The sequence below is a fragment of the Pleurodeles waltl genome, chromosome 7 (assembly GCF_031143425.1).
Source record: "Pleurodeles waltl isolate 20211129_DDA chromosome 7, aPleWal1.hap1.20221129, whole genome shotgun sequence".
Lineage (NCBI taxonomy): Eukaryota > Metazoa > Chordata > Amphibia > Caudata > Salamandridae > Pleurodeles > Pleurodeles waltl.
This window is the reverse complement of record NC_090446.1, coordinates 1,339,347,548-1,339,364,425: the sequence shown is the minus strand read 5'-3', so window position 1 is coordinate 1,339,364,425 and position 16,878 is coordinate 1,339,347,548.

Here is a 16,878-nt window from a genome sequence, read left to right as displayed (position 1 = left end):
ACATCCACTTTCTTAAAAGCCCCAGGGAGATAGCTTCCCCCATTCAAAATGTATTTGCCCCTGGGACCTGGCCCACCTGGGGACTGTTTACAAAACAAACGCGGGACCTGACACTTGTTTTTGTTTTATTTTCAGAAGATCTGTGCCGGAAAATTGAGAAACAAATGCTTTTTAAGCCCTGGGGTGTCCCTCAGAGCTAAAGGGTCAAGGTGACTCTACCCTGGCCCCTTTTCTTATTTTTTGACTTTTTTTTCTGGGATTTGGCTGAAGCTGAGTTTCAACATGGCTGCCAACACTTCCTTGTTGAAGTACTGTCAGCCAATCAGATCTCTGAATGAGATCGGAAGGGTTCGCAGAGCCTTCGCGTCCCTATTTATATAAATTTAGATTTCCTTTCATTTCTCAAAAACTACCAAATGGATTTACTCCAAATAACAAAAAGGTCGCTTTCTTGACCAGGAGCTACATTTCTGGCAAATTTGGTGTAATTCCAGCCTGACGTTTGAACGCTATTGCTGTTCAAAATCCCTATGGAAAAAAATGCATGGGGAAAAAGCGTTTTGGGACTCTCCTTTTTTCTCGGCCTCCACTTGACGGATCACCCTGAAACTTTCCAGACAGCAGCTGACGTTAGCGTACAATATTTTTAGAGAAGTTTGTGAAGTTTCGTCAACTGGTGCCAAAGATATAGACAAGTCCAAAATGGTATATATAAATATGAAAATATATATATATGATTGTGATCCAAAAACATATGTTTACACCAGTGAAATCTAAAGAAGAAAAAGAAGTTGTACATACACATAAATGCACCACATAGAAACCCGATGAACACTAGAAAGAAGGAATGCCCAACATGCAACTCATGCATGAGTTACATCATCATTTGAGTCCATTGCTTACAAGTGGAACCACAAACAAAAGTTCCTCCAACTCCTGAGAAGAAGATGTGATAAATCAAAATGTATTCCTTAATTTTTTTGCGAGGTAAACTATATCCGAGAAATAGGGAGATACGCCAAACCGCCATGTGTGGCGGTGGTTTGGCTGCAGGGCCGGCGGCCAATCCCACACTACGCAAGGCCTTTGGCTGTGCGCGGGTGGGGGTTTGACCACAAGGCCTGGCTTTGGCCAGTCCCCGCCAAAGGCAACCAACCTTACACTGAGCAAGGCCTTCAGCTGTGCACAGCAGGGGGTTGGGCGCAGGGCCCCACATCCACTTTCTTAAAAGCCCCAGGGAGGTAGCTTCCCACATTCAAAATGTATTTGCCCCTGGGACCTTGCCCACCTGGGGACTGTTTACAAAACAAACGCGGGAGCTGACACTTGTTTTTGTTTTATTTTCAGAAGATCTGTGCTGGAAAATTGAGAAACTAATGCTTTTTAAGCCCTGGGGTGTCCCTCAGAGCTAAAGGGTCAAGGTGACTCTACCCTGGCCCCTTTTCTTATTTTTTTACTTTTTTTTCTGGGATTTGGCTGAAGCTGAGTTTCAACATGGCTGCCAACACTTCCTTGTTGAAGTACTGTCAGCCAATCAGATTTCTGAATGAGATCGGAAGGGTTCGCAGAGCCTTCGCGTCCCTATATATATATAAATTTCGATTTCCTTTAATTTCTCAAAAACTACCAAATGGATTTACACCAAATAACAAAAAGGTTGCTTTCTTGACCAGGAGCTACATTTCTGGCAAATGTGGTGTAATTCCAGCCTGTCGTTTGAACGCAATTGCTGTTCAAAATCCCTATGGAAAAAAATGCATGGGGAAACACGTTTTGGGACTCCCCTTTTTTCTCGGCCCCCACTTGACGGATCACCCTGAAACTTTCCAGACAGCAGCTGACGTAAGCGTAGAATATTTTTAGAAACGTTTGTGTAGTTTCGTCCACTGGTGCCAAAGATATAGACAAGTCCAAAATGGTATATATATACATATATATATATGATTCTGATCCAAAAACCTATGTTTACACCAGTGAAATCTAAAGAAGAAAAAGAAGTTGTACATACACATAAATGCACCACATAGAAACCCGATGAACACTAGATAGAAGGAATGCCCAACATGCAACTCATGCATGAGTTACATCATCATTTGAGTCCATTGCTTACAAGTGGAACCACAAACAAAAGTTCCTCCAACTCCTGAGAAGAAGATGTGATAAATCAAAATGTATTCCTTGTTTTTTTTGCGAGGTAAACTATATCCGAAAAATAGGGAGATACCCCAAGCCGCCATGTGTGGCGGTGGGATGGCTGCAGGGCCGGCAGCCAATCCCACACTACGCAAGGCCTTTGGCTGTGCGCGGGTGGGGGTTTGACCACAAGGCCTGGCTTTGGCCAGTCCCCCACAAAGGCAACCAACCTTACACTGAGCAAGGCCTTCAGCTGTGCACAGCAGGGGGTTGGGTGCAGGGCCTGGTTCGGCCAAACCCCAGCACACAGCAAAATCTCAATTTTGCAGTCAGCCTTTGGCAATGCGACATTGGGTTGGCCTTTGGGCCCCGGGATCCCCAAAAATAAATATATTAAGGGCAGGGGTGTGTGTAGCCCTCTCGCCCAAGCATTAACAGGTGCTTGGGACTCCATGTCCCAGGGCAAAATTCAACAAAAAAGGGGAGAGGGCCATGATTTCTTTTGTAAACAGGACACACAATCTTCTCTACATGGAAAGTGTTGTACCTGTGGGGGCGTGGCCTGCAGGCCAAGATGGCGGACATGATCTAGCTGAGCTCCGTGGCTAACCCCGATTATCCGTCCATAATACGGCAATGGGGGCCGAAGATCAGCAGCTGACTTACGTGCCTCCAGTCAGGACTCCCCGGGAGTGAGTTGTATCGCTCGGAGTTGTTGGGGGAGCATCAGGAATGTCACTGAGGCTGCCGGCCTGCGGTATCGCTGCCAGGAGCGGCCTACTCGACAACGCCCAAGTGAAAAGGACCTGGAGTAGCAGAGATTCAGCACACGTGTGGCTGATCCCACGTGAGGTGAACCAAGTGACATCAGACGCGAAGCGATAGCTACGATAAAGCACTGGGCCCTGTGGGAGGTAGTGACCCACCCCCACCCAGCAATTCTGATCCAATTTGAAAAAGGCCTGAGTGTATGAATAGGATCACGGAAGCCAGGCAAACTGACAAACCAAAGAAAACAAAGAGTTTGTATAGAAAACCAAGTATTGAAGAAAGGATAGCAATCTCTCCCCAAGAGAACAGATTGAAATTTGACGTATCTCTAGGCATGGCAGCTGACTGGGTGCACCCTTAGAGAAAGGTGTAGATATGCCTCTGGTAAGGGAATGATGCGAGGAACTGGGAGTGATGAGCTATCATAGTTGATGGTCCAAAACACTGATAGCATGTTTGTCCAGTATGTTTGGCATTTAAATTGTACTAAATCATAGCAAAGTTGACCAGAGGTAGCACTCGAGGTAGGGCCAGGCCTGGAGTTTATTTATGGTGCAGAAGAGTTTGCGGCTGGAGGTGGCCTCAATGAGCTACTAAACATCAGCCTTTGAAGTAATCTTCAGTCTCCAAGCTGCTAGAACAGTACCATTTCCTCCAATTCTACAGTAAACTTCAAAACCTTAGGGCAACACATGCCACGTCTTAACTACTAAAGCCTCACATACTGCCATTTACCTTGATGCTGTCCTGCTGCACCATAGATACTTAAGTACTAGAAACTCACTGTTCATTACTTCTTAGTTTTCCCCTGGTGTGCCCCAACCTCTTTACTACAGGACCCTAGATAGTAACCAAAATCCTGTCCTGCAACACTCTCTGATTCTACAGTAAGTCTACTACACTCTAACACCTGCACCACAGGACGTTACCAATGGCATGCTAATGCCATGGTAGAAAAGCACTATAACAGTGGCTGTCACGCCATCAGTTCTGCTAGATGGAACACTCAGTTAAAAAATAATGAACAGTAAAACTCTTCAGTACACCACAATCCCATACTGAAACCTCCCCCCTCTTCTCCTGTGCTGAATCCTCCAACCACACGGCACACCTTTGCCTATTGCAGCACTTGCACGTTTAGTACAGAGGCTCACTCTGCAGCATATAGTATTCCTGACCTGTAGCAACCTCTGAATTTTCAGCACTGATGCTTACTCAGCAATATACCCAGTCCTAATCTGTGTAAGTCTGTATATCTTCAGTACTGAAACTCACAATCTTCAAAATACCACAACCCTGACCTCTAGCAGCCCCTGAATCGTCAGTACTGAGCCTCAAACTCCAGTATACCACAATCCTGACCTGCTTCAACCCCGGCATCTTCAACATTGAGGCTCACCCTGCAATGCACCACAACCCTGACCTCTAGCAATCCCTGCATCTTCAGTACTGAGTCTCACACTACAGTGTACCACAATACTGACTGTACCACAATACTGACCTGCAGCAGCCCCAGCATCTTCAACATTGGAGCTCAGTCTGCAATATACCACTAATGCACCCTATGTAAGAAATCACTCTGGTGGGTTGGAGGAATGGGGAGGGGAAGTGACCAGAGTTCTTCAGATGTGCCAATGATAATACTATAGCAACAAACCTGTGCTGGACGAACAACCAAAGTCACACCAAATACTTTTTAAAAACATACTTGTCTCACCCTCTTAGTTTTATGGACTTAGTTGAAGACATATTCTAAGGGATTAACTATGGAGGCAAGGACCAATACATCAAAGAATCTATACAGTAAAAGAGTAGAGAATACACTGTCCCCACCAGATTCATAACTACAAAACATGCATGAACTAATTACTTCAACTTTGAACTAAGGCAACAACCGCCAGGGCTAAAATGACGGGAGCACCGCCAACAGGCTGGCGGTGCTCCAATGGGCATTCTGACCGCGGCGGTACAGCCGCGGTCAGAAACGGGAAACCGGCGGTGTCCCGCCGGTTTTCCGCTGCCCTGGGGAATCCTCCATGGCGGCGCTGCAGGCAGTGCCGCCATGGGGATTCCGACCCCCTTACCGCCAGCCTGGTTCTGGCGGTTTTGACCACCAGAACCTGGCTGGCGGTAACGGGTGTCGTGGGGCCCGTGGGGTCCCCTGCAGTGCCCATGCCAAAGGCATGGGCACTGCAGGGGCCCCCTAACAGGGCCCCACTAAGATTTTCAGTGTCTGCATAGCAGACACTGAAAATCGCGACGGGTGCAACTGCACCCGTCGCACCCTTCCCACTCCGCCGGCTCCATTCGGAGCAGGCATCCTCGTGGGAAGGGGTTTCCCGCTGGGCGGCGGGCGGCCTTCTGGAGGTCGCCCGCCCGCCCAGCAGGAAACTCAGAATAACCGCGGTGGCCTTATGACCGCGCAGCGGTATTCTGGCGGTTCCCGTTTGGCTGCCGGCACCCGCCGCCAGCCAAACTTGGAATCACCCCCATAATGACTTTGATCAAAAGGGCAAGGACTATTAATGAACTCAGTCGGAGTGTAGTAGTGGGTTTAAGACCAATGAGCAAAGTTACCTTCAGACTTAGGACCTGATTTAGCATTGTGTGGTACGGGATTCCTGTTTGGAAAAAATCACAGCAGTAGATTCTCCTCCACATTTTGCATTTGCTCAAGAAATCTGAGATTTCCCAATACCTCCAACTGTAATTCAGGATCTTAGAGCCTCATTATGACTTTGGCGGTCTCACCACACGACCACCAAATCCACTGGGAGAACGCCACCACCATGGCATCCCCCTTGCACATTACAATGTTCCTGCAGGGATGACCGGCGGGAACATTGCAATATGCGTTCCTGCCGGGCTGGCCGGCGAGTGACAGTGCTAGGATATTGGCCTCAGCTCCTTTAAGGGAGCCAAGGCCAATATCCTAGCATTCTAGCACCCTCAGAATGTGCACTGTCTGCAAAGCCGACAGTGCGCATTATGACAGTGCTGGACAGGGGGACCCCTCCTCTGCCCATGCCAATGGAAGGGCAGTGTAGGGCCCCCCTGTGGCCACCGGCACTGGCTTTCTGACATTCTTTTCACAGCGGGTACCTGGCATGAAAAGACTGGCGGAAAGTGGGGTTGTAATCAGCCAGGCTGTGCTGAGTTCAGCACCACCATGGCTGGTTCTCAGCCCCTGTGCACTGAGGCGAGCAGGACAGGTATCATTGGAAAGTGGAGAATCTCCCCTTTTCAATGGTACCCCTCTGTAGTGGCACCCTGCATAGGGATCCCCACATATTATAGGCAGGCAGGGTGGGCAGAAAGCCCACTAGACACCAGGGAAGCATTAAAAAAAAAATAGAGGGATGGGGGCTTCCCACCACCCTGGGCATGGTTATGCACCCCACCCCAACTGAAGGGGGCAGTCTGTCTGCCTCCCTGCAGACTTAAGCATCTCATACTAAAGGCAAGCCATATGACATTTGACCCTTTTGGGTTTTGGTTTTACAGAGGGGCCAAGAGAGCTTGGCTAACTCCCACTATTTACCCAGTTTCAATGGCGAACGGCTTGGGTACACTGTCGTCTACCATAACCAGATGCTTCTGAAAACTACATATTTGGGGGAGTCCAGGGTGATGTGCTTCACATGCATCCCACATCATTTTCTTACGCACAATGCCCTGCAAACCTCCAACTTTGCCTGAAATCACACATTTTCCCTACATTTCTGTGATGGAACCTTCCGGAATCCACAGAAATCCACAAAATTCTTACCATCCAGCATTGCCCCATCTTTACTAATAAAGACTCTGCCCCACTTGTGTGGGTGCCCAAAGCAGAGTCAGCCTAAAAACACTGCCCTTTTGGACCCGCTTTGGTTCCCTCTTGATTTTTACATGTTTTTGGACCTTTCCAGTCACAGGTACTAGGTCCACCTGCACAAGTAAGGCACTCTTTTTATCTGGAGACTGAGGGGAATGCTGGGTGGTAGGAAATATGTGGCTCCCCTCAGATTCCAGAGCCTTCCATCACTGAAATGAATGTGTCTTTTTTAGTCAAAGTTTGAGGTTGGCAAGGGTTCCTAGGTAAAACAACTTGGTGAGAGCCACACATCACCCCATCCTGGATTCCCCTATGTGTGTAGTTAAAAAAAAAGTACAGGTTTGATAGGTTTCCCTAGGTGCCTGGTGAGATAAGGCCCACAAAATACAGATACCTACTTTGCAAAAAACGGGTCAGTTTTGCGTAGAAAGATTTGATGTATCCATGTTGCATTTTGGCCCGTTTCCTGTTGCGGGCACTAGGCCTATCCATACAAGCAAGGTACAATTTTTTTCAGAAGACTTAGGAAAATGCTGGGTGGAAGGAAGTGTGTGGCTCCGTGCATATTCCAGAACTGTCCATCACATAAATGTGAGGAGAATGTGTTTTTTAAGTGAAAGTTTGAGGTTTGCAAGGGATTCTGCATAAAACAACATGGTGAGAGCCACACTTCACCCAGTCCTGGATTCCCCTGGGTGCCTAGTTTTCAGAAATGTATAGGTTTGCTAGGTTTCTCTAGCTGCCAGCTGAGGTAGGGCCCAAAAACCACAGATTCCCACTTTACAAAAAGCGGGCCAGTTTTGCATTGAAAAATGTGATGTATCCATGATGAGTTTTGGGCTGTTTCCTGTCGCGGGCACTAGGCCTACCCACACAAGTGTGGTACCATTTTTATCAGGAGACTTAGGGGAACATATAAAAGTCGAATACGTTTTATTACCAATTGTCTTTCTCTGCATTTGCGCCTTCCAAATGTAAGACAGTTTGTAAGAAAAAAGTCATTTTGAGAAATGCCCTCTAATTCACATGCTAGTAGGGGGAACCCTAAATTCAAAGATGTACAAATAACCACTGTTGCTAAACTTGATATGTTGTGCCCATTTTGGAAATACATAGGTTTCCTTTATACCTATTTTTCACTCTTTATATTTTACTAAAGGAATTACAGTATACCCTCTACTCAATGAAAAACCATTGCATGGTGCAGCTCAGTTATTAGCTCTGGGTACCTAGTGTTCTTGGCGAACCCTAAAAGCCCTATATATCCCACCAACCAGAAACGCCCATAGGACGTAAAGGTATATTGTATTTGAAAATCTGATATACTTAGAAGAAGTTAGAGATGAATATGTAAACAGAAATGGCTGTTCTTTTTTCAACTCAATTTCAATTTTTTTTTTGAACTGTTACTTTCTTTGGGGAAACTCTGAAGGACCTACAGAAATTACCCCTTGCAAAATTCAGAATTTTGCTTACTTTTAAAAAATGTATAGCTTTCTAAGATCCACCATTCATTTCGTACCCATTTCTACCACTAACTGTAAGGAGGTTGAAAGCACAAAAAATAGGAAGAATGGGCTATGTCTCAGTAAAATGCCAAAATTGTGTTGAAAGGTTTGGTGTTCTGATTCAGGTCTGCCTGTTCCTTAAAGCCGGGAAGATGGTGAGTTTAGCACTGCAAATGCTTCATTGACACTATTTACAGGGAATAAAGCAGACACTTTCTTCTGCAGCACTTTTTTCCCAATAAACCCAAAATGGAACTGTAGTTTGGCTAATTTCTCGGTCCCTTCCAGGGGAATCCACAAACTCTGGGTATCTTTGGAAGCCCCAGGATGGTGGAAAAAAGGGCGCATATTTTGCATGGGTAGCTTATGTGGACAAAAAGTTATAGGGGCCTAAGAGTGAAGTACCCCAAATAGCTGAAAAAAAAGGCTTAGCACCGGGGCTGGTGGCAGCATAGCAGCAAAAGGATTAAACTACCAACCGGTCTATGGTTTCAGCTAATCACTATTTGTATTCTGGGATTTTTTATAATGAGAAAGGAAAGAGGTGGGCTTGTATGCCTCAAGTAGCGGAGGCAGTATGTCACTCCCTCAACTGATTACAGCGTCACTATTGGTTCTGAGGGTTTATTTACATGGGTAACTGGGAGGACACAACTGCAGGACAGTATGTGTAATGTCAGTGAATCTTTAAAAACGTGTTTAACTAGTTAGTGATGCTAGTAGGAGGATTGTGATCACGTGCCGTAAGCCAGCCCTAAACCAGCATGTAACCAGCCCTAAGGGCTTTAGCACTATCACCGAAAAGGACATCACCCTAGTAAGGTTAATGGCCACCTCACACCCCGGGAAAGGTGTAACTAGAGGTCTAAGAACGCAAAGTGTTCCTAGCAAAAACATCAGCAGTGGTCAGTGGGTTAGTAACAAAAAACACAGCTACTTGGTGTACATGATGGACTTACTCTGCCACCCTTTCACTCCATCTCAGATAGGCACTTGTGCAGTGCAGCTGATATTTGCATTGCATTAGATTCATCAGCAAGGCTGTGCTGGGAAGATGACTGTCGAGGAACATGCAGAAACACACAGAGATGCCTGAGAGACGTGCTCCACTCCAGCCATCACCAGCCCAGGAGTTTCCATATATTTTGTCATCTGTGTCAAGGGATTACACTGCCCCAATAACCATTAAAAAAAACGGATACGCCACTTCAAGCATTGCCTCATGCATTGTGCAAGTTCTCAATTTAAGGGCCTACCATGATGGGGATGTGATGCTGTATAGTCACACACTTCATGAGTACTTCTAAAGAGTTTACAATGTTATGAAGCCAACAACTTAAAACTAGAGGACAGCACCATAAACTGAGAAGGAGATACAAACAAATAAAAGGGAAGGATAACCTAAACTGAAAATATGTACTCGAAGGGCCGGTGGTCTTCAGGGTTATCTGGAATTAAGTGGCAGAAAACTCAACAGAAAATCAAAGTTCGCAACATCAAGCAGAAAAGCCAAATTAACTCAAGTGTGAAGTCCTCTTTGCAAATACATTTTAAAGAACCTGGACACAACTTACACCAAGTGCCATTCTTGAAAATGGAAACTAAACCTCACAAGGGATTCGACACAAAAGTATAGAAGTTTATAGCATCCACTGTGTGACGTTATCTTGGCGGAGGGTTTGTTAGTGCATTGGTCACGCGCGTACCTGTTAGTGTTTGAGGCCGTTCTGCGGAAGTTCGCCCACTCCTGTCTTTAAGACTTCACCCGGATGCGAGAGGGTGACCGGATTTAGCCAAAGCGGATATAGAGTACATAGAAAATCCATTGTGGACCCCACTCCAGCCCTCCTCCTTTGGGCAGATGTGTTGGTCTTTATGTTTTTTTCGACGTTCGCTCGACATGTTTACAGGAAGTTTTGAATACGGCCCTCGTGGAACATTCCAACTCGTCCGCTTCGTAAACTTGCCCACTTATAACTGCAGTTCGTCTAAATATATCACTCCTCCTTCCATTCTCCAGCGTTTCTCGAGTCTTGTGATCTGGATGGGTATCAAGAACTCCGCAAAAATAAATAATTGCCTAGTAAGTGGGAAAGGGTTTGCTAGAAGCCAACCTTAGAGAACTGCGTTTTCACATTTTCCACAACCTTCATTTTTTTTCGAAATAAATGATACGTTCGTTTTGTCATTGCTTGCTTGCGAAACGCAGTTTGCAGTTTGAATGTGAGAAATGTGCACCATCCTGCTAACTGGAAACAACGCCCATGATCACACACTGATGACATCACACTTTTTCTGTGTAGGAACAATGTGCATATACATCGAAATCCCCAGAGAAAAAATGTTGAGTGATATAATCATCAATCTAACAGTGGGCAGTGATGTCATCAGTACAATATCATCCACAGTAGGACTTTGCATTATGATGTTGCTAACGCGTCCTTTTATGATTTTTTATTTCACATCAGGACTCGTTTTAGGCCAATGAATCTTTTGACCCAGTTGAGAGACACCGTAGGACGAGATATCCAATCAATATATCAATCAATACATCAATAATGTCATCAATATTTATCACGACCATACATTTTACTTTAGACAAAGTCATCAATAAATTCAAAAGACGCTACCATGACCTTGCAGCCATGAATAACCACACCTTGTTTAGTAGAATTTTATGAGTTTTATTCCATATTGGTTACAATCTATGAGCAAATGCGTTAATCTCAACACCAAGAAGCACAATAGCATAGTCACGATATGGCAACTTTGATAAGATTTCAATAAAGCGAGAATCACGAACACCAGAACACGGCGTGAACATAGATCAAGTTTAGAAGAGTGTCAATATCGCGTCAGTTCAACAAAGCATAGTCTCGGTCGTTTGTCTAATTGTGTCAGTTTGGTGAACACCTGTCCTAACCACTGATTAGCATTCGCATGTTGGGCTTCATGCAAAACAATTTAGAACACCAATTTAGAAAACATCTAGCTAAGGTCTCTCTCCAAAGTAAGCAGTTGGTACCTAGAAAGGAAAAGCAAACAGACAAATTACAAATGCATTGTCATAATTACCCTCCTAAGATTAGGTCAGCGCACAGGTTCAGTCTTCGTCTTCAGGACATCAGTCAAATTTTCATCAGTCAGAACTCAGCTCGGGGATAAAAGGGCACTTCCCTCATAAGGAGGAAAAGTGTAAATGGACAAACTAAGGGTAAGGATGGTTTTAATAAATCTCAAGTCACCAAACAGAGTGACAGAGTTTCTGGATAAAATCAATAGCATTCCCTAACCCGCCGTGATGACCTTTCTGTGACACAGGTTTTTATCCCTTTTTCGTAGTACTTTCCCCCAAAATTCTATTGGACATTTGCTATACCCCACTATCTTTAACCTATCGTATAACGCATTAGGTAATTCTAATCATCACCCCATATTGGTTTACAAGTCTTTGATTGGTCTTCGTAATTGACGTCTTCAGAGGTGGCACATCCGGTGTTACTTCATCCCTTGGTAATTCTTTGTACATCTTTTGGTCAGCAGTTCCATTGTCTTTCCCGGTTTGAATGACCTTGTACATTACATTAATCTACATTGTTTCAATATTTTTTAACATTTATTCCATGGGCATAGAAAATGTGCCTGAGAACGGATCTAGCATGGTTACGTTCATCTTCCAAGTCGAAGAAAAAGAACACGCAGGGTCATGGCCCCTTGTGAGTCAGCACACTGAAAAATAGAAAAATAGAAAAATGCATTTAATATGAGAGCCGAGCAGCTAAGCTGCAGCTCATGCTAACTGAAGGCCTACGAGGTTTTCAATACAGATTTAATAACGCAAATGTTAATATAAGCTTATTTGAACGTCACATAAACATTTTGGTCATCATTATTAGTATGCGTATACATTGGTGGCCACTCTTCGTGGTCACAATTCAAGTGCACGTTTAAGCAAAACTACTATTATTATAGTTTCTATGCGGCATCATTACACTTTAATTCATAAACATTTCATGTTAATATAGATTATATAAGCTACGCTCTCTCAATGTCATCATCAGTGAGATAAATAAAGAAATTAGATTACAAATTTCCATAAAGAGAAGCAGACATATTACCTTGGCCTTGAGGCAGTTGTATTGGCTCGTAGTGGCCACCCTTACCTGGTTTACCATCAGTGTTCTCCATGGATGTCATTTCTTGCCAGGGATACTCTAAGTACATCATACCCCCCTTTGCATACGTGCCATCATTTGGGACGGATAAGAGGGAAATGAAACAAATAAAGTAAGCTTTGGCCAAGCCAAAAAATCTCGCTCAGTAGACCTATTGCTTTTTGCCAATCTGATGCATCAACAAACGAAAAAAGGCGTGATGACACAGTCGCTATAGCCAGCTGCGTCATTTTGTTGAAGCGCATGCATTATGACGTATGCACAAGCATGACCGCACATGTGCTTGCCAATGGAATGACACAGTTGACATTTTGATTATTTTTTGACCTATGTACGATGGCAGACACCACTTTGACTGCAAAATAAAAAAAATAATAACAAATAACCGCACAAAAGTTATTTTTGTGTCAAGGAGCTCCCAGCAGCAAATGTCAGCATCGGGCCCTGCAAAAACAATTTGAGGTTTATATAAAAAAAAAGTAAATAACCGTAAGTAGTGAGTGAGCAACGAAGGAGTGGGTTGGGGGACAAGCGTAGGGTGGAGCAAAGGGGAGTGGTCGGTGGAAGAATAAAGTAAAGCTGGATGAGGGCAGGAGGAGAAAAGCGGCACAGGAGGGAGTTACCATGAGGAATTTGGCAGAGGGAGAAACACATGGACAAAGCAACATGGAGCTCAGGGGTGAGAGTGTTTGGCGGAGAAGAAGCACACATGGGAGACGGGCATGCATCTTCTTTCATTGTTAGGCTTCAACCTGCTTTATGCCCCCCTCTTTCTCTAACTCAATGCTGATTGTGTAGTGACGAGGCACACAAACTGGATAAAGTAAAATTAAGATTTATTGCATTGGGGAAGAGTGCGAGCCGCCAGCCAAGATTGCCGCTAATTATTGGATCCCCACGCATCGTCAGACGCGTTTCCGGAGCCGCTTTTCTCTCACCTTTCATGGCGCCTTACATATAATTGCCTGCTGGATCTGTTGGTGAGCATTTTTCATGTTTTAAATGCTGTCTAGCTTAATTAATTTTTTACTTTTAAAAAGGTATCTACATTTTTCCTCAGAAAATGCGGCCATTTTGAAAACTATTACTCACCACTACGATGTTCTTTTTTGCTTGTTTTTTGAACCTCTGATGGTTTCATTGGCAGTTTTTTGCGCAAGCCATGTAATTTATTTTTACTATCTCATTAATATATACTTGAAGTTCCTGGGCCACTCATTTCCTTATTGAAGGATTTTTATTTTTATGGGCAAACTAAAGAAAATAAAATCTCTGTCACATCAGTTCTCCTCAACTGATAAACTTTTGCAGTTTTTACAATTGGATACTTCTGCTGCAGTGTCTTCTTCTACCAAGTCAAAGATGTGTTCCTCATCTTCTTCTTCCTCGCCTAAAATCTTCCAGAATGTCTTTACAACTACTCATAAGAGGGTCAAACAAGACTCACCTTCACCAGTAAAATCTCCCTCACCTATCTCTCTTGCACTTGTACGTGACAAAATACGTGCACTGCGTCCTTTTACTGAAGAAACTAATTCTTGGATGCAAAATCTTGATACTAAGTGGTCTCAAATGGAAGTGAAAGTTTCTGGTTTAGAGCAAAAAGTCAGTGATGTGCAAGATGAAACAAATAAAATTGCTAACTTGGAGAAGGAAGTGACAACATTGAAGACACTTGTGGAGGATTTGGAAAACAGAAACAGGTGCAATAATCTTCGCCTTTATGGATTACCAGAGGGTCTTGAATGGAGTGATCTAATTTCATTTTTTGCTTCATTCTTTCCAAAGTTAGTGGACCTACCATCTTCTACAGTCTTGAACATCCAAAGGGCACACCGCATTGCCATCCTCCTCCACATTCCTCCATATCTAAACCAAGAGGCGTGATTATTTTCTTTCTTGAATTTACTGATCTATTGAGAGTGCTTAATGCTGCAAAAGCCAAAAAACAAATCTCTTGGCAAGGAAATAAAATCTTCATCTCACAAGATGTGTCCAAAATTACAGCAAACAGAAGGAAATAATTTTTGGACCTGCATCCACAGCTTCGAGACTTGGGAGCTCGTTTTGGATTATTCCATCCGTGTTTGTTCAAAGTGACATATCAAAATAAGACCACTTCACATACCTTGCCTGCAGATCTTTGCGATTTCCTAAGACTACATTCTACAAAACCTATGGACACGGCTGGCCCTTCTACACGTTGACTATATGTGTTTTCTTAATCTATTATATCCCTGTTCATTACTATTGGGATACAGTTGATGGTCCTTCATGTACAGTCTATAATAGTATAATATATTGGTGTGAATATATGTCTTTTTTGTTAATGTATTGTTTCTTTCCACAGCTTCCTGGTGTCTTATTTATCATTATTTTTTGCACATATCATGTGTCTGTCGATGCGTTCCGTTTCCTTGCTGTGCCGTCTTCAGTCTGTGCTGTCACCACCCCTGCCCCATTGTTCATTCATCTCAGGTATGTTTTTGCAGTCGTCTTTATTTGACATGTACTGTCTCTTCTTTATCTCTTGAATATTTTCTATCTTTTCTCTTGTTGTTTCCCCTTTACTCTCCTCCTTCTCTGTTTTTCTGGTTTTCCTATCCCCTATATGTATTTTTCGTTATTTACGGTACAAGACCTTGCATATATATATATATGGTTATGTGACGTAAAATTCAGAATTATTTCTTGGAATGTCAAAGGGTTTATTAACCCAATAAAAAGACAGAGAATTTTATCCCATTTAGCTAAATATAATCCAGACTTGGTTCTTTTAAAAGAGACACATTTAACAGATTCTGAGGCACTGAAACTTAAAAGAGGTTGGGTAGGCAATGTTTTTACTTCTCCTACATCCACAAAGAAGAATGGTGTTATTGTACTCTGCCATAAAAAAGTGTTAGTTAAGGTTATTTAGCAAGACTCGGATTCCAATTGTGGATGGCTCTTTGTGAAGCTAAGTATTAATGGGATTACAATGACCATTGGCAATATTTATGGTCCTAACCACTCAGATTATCTTTTTTTGGCCTAATGGTACTAAACAATGTCTGCATTATAATGATGATTTTTTTCTTCTTGGAGGGGAGTGCAATCAAATTATTGACCCTTTTATAGATAGGCAATCTATAATAAAATTTTCTCCTCATAAAATGCATAAACAATTTAAGGCATTTCTTTCACAATGTAATCTAATTGATTCATGGAGAACTTGTAATCCTGATAGTAGAGATTTTTTGTTTTATTCTCCACCACATGGCTCCTTATCTAGACTTGACCATATTTTTGATTCAAAATCACTTTCCCAAAATGTTATTAATTCCTCCATTGGGTTTATAGTAATCTCTGATCATGCTCCAGTCATCACAGATTTTGATTTGATCCCGGTGCATCTCAAATCCAATAGGTGGCAATTTAATAATTCATTGTTACTAGACTCTAAATTGTCCACATCCCGCGATGACTTTGCGCAGGATATTTTCCGATTTAATGATGTTCCTTATGTTTCCCCACAATTGCTATGGGATTCGTTTAAGGTTGCAGCTCGTGGTCATATACTAAATTTTGTGTAATAAAATGACAATTTTTAGTGCACAGCATCAAACTCTGCTTCTCAAAATTAAGCATTTAGAACATCCATATTATTCTTCCTCTTCAAATTTTAATCTACAAGAATTTATTCAGGCAAAATTGCAATTTAATAAAACCTCAATGGACAATGCCTCTTCTTTTGTTCTACGAAGTAGCGCCCGCTATTGTGGGGGTCGAAATAAATTGGGGAAACTTCTGGCTAATTATTTAAAAATGCGAAAGCAATGCCACACAGTGAAGTCTCTACTTACAGATACTGGTGAGTCCCTTTTTAAAGATGATAGTATCTTAGCTGAATTTGTCAATTATTATCAGACTCTGTATACTCCTCAGTCAGTCCCGACCTCCTTACAGATTGATGATTACTTAAAGAAAATTCCACACCCTAGTAAAACTCTAGTTGATGTCTCTCCACTTGAAGTTGATATTTCTGTGTCAGAAATTTTTAAAGCCTTTCAGTCTCTAAAAAAGTTAAAACTCCTGGTCCGATGGATTTACAGTGGAATTTTTTCTACGTTTTTCTGACTTTTTGCTTCCCAAACTTTTACAGCTCTTTCGATTCTTCACAGGTACTGGCTGTACAGGGGGAACATTTCAAGAAGCTTCGATTTGTTCAATTCCAAAGGAAGGTGAGGATCATACTTACTGTAAAAATTATAGGCCAATTTCTCTACTCAATACAGATTATAAAATTTTTGCAAAACTGTTAGCCTTACGTCTTGATCCCCTTTTACCTGCGCTGATAAGTAACAAACAAACGGGTTTTGTAAAAGGTAGACTTGCTTATGACAATTCTAGAATATTCTTCAATGTACTCAGCAAGGCTTCCGCTCTTCCGTACTCTTTAGCAGCAATTTCCATAGATGCTGAGAAAGCGTTT